Source organism: Octodon degus, unplaced genomic scaffold (assembly GCF_000260255.1).
Source record: "Octodon degus isolate 3935 unplaced genomic scaffold, OctDeg1.0 scaffold00147, whole genome shotgun sequence".
In the NCBI taxonomy this organism is placed as follows: domain Eukaryota; kingdom Metazoa; phylum Chordata; class Mammalia; order Rodentia; family Octodontidae; genus Octodon; species Octodon degus.
In genome coordinates, this window is record NW_004524723.1 from 4,008,547 (window position 1) to 4,014,469 (window position 5,923).

The following is a 5,923-nucleotide window of genomic DNA, read 5'->3' on the forward strand; positions in this document are numbered from 1 at the left end:
TTTTTAACAGTACCAGGGATTGAACTCAGGACCCTGTGCTTGCCAGGCAAGTGCTTATTCTACTGAGCTATCTCCCTGGCCCAGTCCACTGGATTCAATCTCAGCACTTGCAGACTCAGCCCCCTCAGAAAACCACACATAAGTGGCATAGGTTCCTTCGCCCAGAGAGTGGGACCAGTGTGGTCTCCACAGCCTGAGTTTGCTGCTGCTTAAACTTCTGAAGAGCTCTGTGACTAGCCCTCCCTCTCTCTATAGCTGTTTCTTGTGGCAGCCATACTCCCAGTCACTGCAGTAATGTGACCCCACAGGTCCTGAAATATAGTTGTTCTGTAACTTCTGATTCCCAGAGTAGCTCAGTCTTAAACAATAAACCCTTTATCAAAATGCTCCTGATTGTATCACTCCTCTATGGGCACTGCAGTGCATTTCTTCTCCAAAACTAGTCTGCTATGTGGAGTCACTCTGACAGCTACACCCAACACTCCATCTGAAGCTTAAAATAATGTGGGCTTTTCCTGGTGCTACCGCTGCGAGTCCATTTTTCATCATGGGGGTTTCTGGCCCTTTATACACTTACCTTGTTCTGGTGGAGACAGGTTTCTCTCCCATAAGCCAGTTAATGTTCCATACTGCTTCATGCTTTTTTTTTTTTTTTTTTTTTTTTTTTTTTTTTGCATTGTCTTCTTCTGCTCCATGATCTTTGACTTTCATGTTGACTCTTTCTTAGGTCCAAGAGCTCTTCTTCTCTTTCTCCTTGATAAATCACCATTTTCCAGTGTCTCAATTCCATGTCTCATAGAAGTTATGATTTGCAGCTGGCTTCTACTCCACCATTTTAATCGTCAATATTGTCCTTTCTGAGGAATATTTTAAAATAAATCTCACAATATTTTGAAAAAATTAAGTATCTAGTAAAAGGCTGGTTTGGGAAGTATTTAATTATTAAGTGCCAGAATTTCAACACTATTTATTTATTTATTTATTTATTTATTTATTTTAGACTGTTGGAGCCCTACGATTCATCCAGCCACTGATTCAGCTGGTTAGAGCTGACAAGAACTCCACATCACTCTTGCATACACTGTCCCCCTTGGCTGGCTATCAACACAATTTAAAAAATATTTTTGAAAATGTTTTTCACAAGATAGTAAAGGCTAGAGTATCTACTGATCTATGGAATTATTCCCATTATTTCTTTTTAGAAGGAAACATTAGCTTTATAATAAGCAAGCCATTATAAAAACCCTAGAAGGTTTTAAATATCTATTAACATCAAAAGCCAAGAATAAAGGCACAAATCAAGTCATTTCTGAGAAAAATGAACAATATTATGACTTAGTAGAAACAAGTGATGATGGTGGGGATGATGATGAAGACAGTTTGTCTACTTTGTGGAAAAAGTAGCAAATTAGAACACAGGAACAATTATGTTTTTAAATACAAATACACAAAGATGACCATTGTTAATAAATACATTGCAATAATCATTTACAGGCAAAATTTTAATGGAGTGGACAAAAAACAAAGTCCTAAAGAAGCAGGTAGCTGGCATTGTACATAAAACCTTAAGCACAAAATCCATAATGACTGAAATCTGGAAGTTTACTGACTGTGCCAAGAAGTATTTACGTATATTTTCAACTGTTGTAAACTTTTGAATGACTTTAAAATGGTTGTAAATTCTGTATCACTATAAAACTTTACAGCCATAAATCTCTCGTGACACACCTGGAACCCATTTCCCTGTGGGCATTGGTAGTGAGCTGGGCTTCAGAGTGATAAAAGGCAGCATAGGATTTAATGATAAAAATGTGTATAACAAACAATATTTGATGCCACTCAAGTTTTTAAGGAAAACACAATATGGATTTAAATGAACCCTGATGATGTATAGAGTTTAAAGAGATGAAAGAAGGGCAGGGACCCTTCAAATAATAGCAACCTACTGAGAGGAAAAGAAAAAATCAGGGTACAGTAGTGTTCTCAATGGGTGAGAAAGAATTAAGGTTTGATGTGTACTTTCTTGGAAAGTGGCCACAGTGGACTATGTTGGAAATTTGTGTTATAACTAATCATAAGAAACTAGTCTGAAATGATATGTATGAATTATGAGACCCTTGAAAGTCAGGATCTGATTGCTGTTTTTTTGAGCAGGTCTCTCTTGTCTATTAAAAGTAGTAGAGTAGATAGATCTGGCTTCCCTGGACAAGATGGACCAGAGCAGGACCTGAAGCAGGGACAACAGTCACTAGGCTGCACAGTAGGTGATGAGGGGCTGAACCAGAAAAAGAGGAACAAGTCTGGGCATGGTGGCATGCATCTGTAATCCCAGCTCTTGGGAGGTTGTAAATATGTGGATTACTATGAGCCCGATCTAGTAGTGAGACCCTGAACACCCTGTAGACCCTTCCCTAAAATATAAAAAAAAAAGAAAGAAAAGAAAGAAAGAAAGAAAGAAAGAAAGAAAGAAAGAAAGAAAGAGAAAAAATAAAAAAAGAAAGGAACAGACATAGGAACAAAATGGAGACACACTTAAAGGCAATACCAATGGGATTTCATGAGATTCAACAGGTTGAAAAGAATGAATGATTGCAGAGCTTTGAAGCCAAAGGAGTGAAATAGTGATTGCATCATGTGTAGAAAAAAATTGGGGTGGGGGCGGGGGTTTGAGAGTGTAGCAAGGTAGAGTGCTTGCCTAGCATGCATAAGGCCCTAGGTTTGGTCTTGGAAGTAGGAGAGATAAGAGGAAGGAAGAAGAGGAAAAAGAAGAGTGGAGGAAGAGGAAAGGGAGAGGGAAGAAAGGAGAGAGGAAAGGAGACAAGGGAAAGGAAGGGACAGAGGGAGAAGGAAGGGAGAAAGAAGGAAAGGAATCTGAATGAGAGGGACTCAGCTGAAAGCTGGGCAATGAATCCCAGCCGATGGTCATCCTGGAAGCAGCAGGAAGTTTGAAGTAGATGCTCAACCAAGTCTAATCAACACTGTGGTAGATGGAGCCATGAGGAGCATGTGAGATCCCCAAGAAAAGCAATGGAAAGACCTGAACCCAGGTGCTGAAGACATTTCGGGGAAGGTTTCTAACTCTTGCAGGAAGAGTTATGGAAGGAAGCAGACAAGTAGTGCTGAGGAAAACAAACACAAGGATGGTATATGTTGTCAGAGGACAGAGCCCACAGAAGAAAAGGACGTGTCTAATGGGCCACCTCCCTCATCAGACTGTGTGTGCGCTCTGGTTCTCCCACTGTCACTTGTTACTTACATGTCATTGTAAAGGTTTGATTCCCTTTCTTAGCCCCATCATCTGTGAAATGATGATAATATAATTTACCTGATGGGAGATATTTTAAATATTAAATGAGAAAAGAAAAAATGTACACAGAATATTTATCATGGTACCTGGTACAATATTTACAATAAATTAATAGGTATAATTTAGGACTTTCAAGGAAACAGAATGACAAGAGGAGAAAAATGCAAAGGGTTAAAGGATTGAGCACTGAAAAAAAGATAACAGATATGGAAAACTCACTAGCTATTCTTTGCCTCCAAATTTAGAGTGGTGACATAAAAGTTTTCAGAAAAGGGTGAAGTAAAAGGTGAGTTTATTCTGTATCAATGGACCAAAGGTTTATCATTGCTATTCTTGTCATGGAAATGTCTTTGATTAGGTTGGGCCATCTTTTCGCTTTTGCAACTATCAGGATGAAAATCAAATAGTTAGGCAACAAATTTTAAAAAATCTTCTCAAAGTAAATAGAAACAGTAAAATGGTACAGCCAGCTGTGGAAAATAGTATTCCAGCTTCTCAAAACCTTGAAATACAATCATTAGGCAATCTAGAAATTCCACTTATGGTTACATGTCCAACAGAACTGAGAGCAGGGACTCCAACAAATAAATATTCACTCATGTTCATAGCAGCACTATTACAATAACCAAAACTTGACAACAATCCCAATGTCCATGGACAGATGAATAACCAGAAAATGATATATCCAAAGGAATGGTACTCATATTCAAAAAGGAAAGAAATTCTGCCACATACTACATGGATGAAGCTAAAGACTTTGTGCTCAGTGAAATAAGCTAGCTGCAGAAGGACAAAAGTTGTATGATTCTGCTTACATGAGGTAACCAAACTCATAGAGAAAGTGAATGGTGTTTACGGGGGAATTATTATTTAAAGGGAATGAAGTTTCAGTTTAAGGTCATGGAAAAGTTGTGGAGATGATGGTGTTCATTACACACCATTGTGAATGCTCTTAATGCCACTGATAAATGCACTTCAAATGGCTAAAATGGCAAATTTTATGTTACATATTCTTTTCACACACACACACACACACACACACACACACACAGCAAAAAGAAGCACTGCTATGTGCTAGATAAAATGGACTGGAATGTCATCAGAAACAACTTCTAAAATTGTATTTCGTATATCCAAAATAGAATGCCTAGTCACCATCCAGCTTGAAATCTAGAACATTGCTAGCAGTGCGAGCTTCCTGTTCTCTTTCCATGATGACAACCCTCTCCCTTCCCTAACAGGTGGAACTGCCAATTTGGACCTGTGTTTATCATCCTTTTCTCTTTATTACAATACTAAATGTGGGTGCATCTGTGCGTCTGATCCCAAGCAACAATGACTCTCGGGTGATGACTGTCACATACTCATTGAGAGTCGTGCTACGCTCTCAATAGTTGCAGTTTTCATCGTGATGTTGTGTACCTCACAATTCCTGCTAGTTATGTGCCTCCCTTCTCTTTTGTTTGGCATTAATCTGTACATATCTTTTTGTTATTTTGGTTATATAGAGATAGTTTACCTTCAATTTTTGTGCCTTTTTCAGATGTGACTATGCATGAATTTTTAAAAACACTATTTGACAATTTCTGTATTTTAACTGACACATTTAGAACCATTTCTTCTTCTTCTCCTCCTCCTTTTCTTTTCTTTTTTTTCTTTTTCTAGTACTAGGGATTAAATCCAGGGAGTGCCAAGCTCTATCCCTAGTTCTCCACCCACTCTGCCTTTTAAAAAAATTTGAGGCAGAGTCTCATTACACGGACCAGGCTGGGTTCAAACCTGCAATATTCCAGCCTTGATCTCTTGAGTAGCTAGGGTTGCAATTATGTGCCAGCCTAAAATCTTTTCTTCTTATTGTGATCAACATATACGGATTATTTTCTATTATGTTATTTTCCCGCTTTTCCTATACATTTTGCCTTATTTTAGGTTGATCAAGGGGCTTTTCTTTCAGGGTGTATATGTGTGTGTTTAAACTTCTCTTTACAGGTTTGGTAGTTATATTACTCTTATAATATCCTGTAAAATTCAATGTGCATAAAATTTATGCATATGTGGCTTTTTATAAAACCTAAAGTGAATCATTATCTTCATCCTTCTCTTCTGAGGATTTCCTAAGGAGGCAGCTCTTGTTTTAAATCTAAACTTACATTTAGCCTGTAGCTACAGACTTTTGGGGGAGCTATTTTTCCCCAAAAGAAGCAGCAGTAAAGACATTTCTTTGTTGCTTTCTCTACCCGAAGGCAGATGTTTGCAGCTTACCTTTGTCACACCAAGAATATAGTCCCTTGGAAGATCTCAAGTTTAGGCTGGAGGAGGACAGAATCCTTTAGTTGTTTACCGCTTGGAGGCCACCCTTTGGTCTCGTCTCACCTTGCCTGGCCATTTGTCTCAAAGTTGCAAGTTTGTGCCAGCCGCATTTGCTCCATTTCAGTTCTATCTTGCCGTTTGCTCACCTCTCTGGATTCTGCCTTCCTTTATTTGGCACTTAAAGATTTCTCTCATTTCGCTGCAAGCTCTGGAAGACAATTTGAAAGCTATGCTTATTGAGATTTGGTGTCCACATGCAGTGTTGTCAGCAGCCTAGCCCTTCCTTCCTTCCTTCCTTCCTTCCTT

At 38.6% G+C, this 5,923-nt stretch overlaps 1 protein-coding gene and 1 non-coding gene across 3 annotated transcripts in view; one reads left to right on the forward strand and one right to left on the reverse strand.

Annotated features, from left to right (window-relative positions):
• Positions 1-5,923, forward strand: part of Ropn1 (rhophilin associated tail protein 1) — a 47,607-nt gene that overhangs the window by 28,773 nt on the left and 12,911 nt on the right. The window lies entirely within an intron of this gene.
• Positions 1,000-1,136, reverse strand: LOC111812881. Its single transcript, XR_002818254.1, has one exon. It is a non-coding gene; the product is annotated as a small nucleolar RNA SNORA58 (small nucleolar RNA).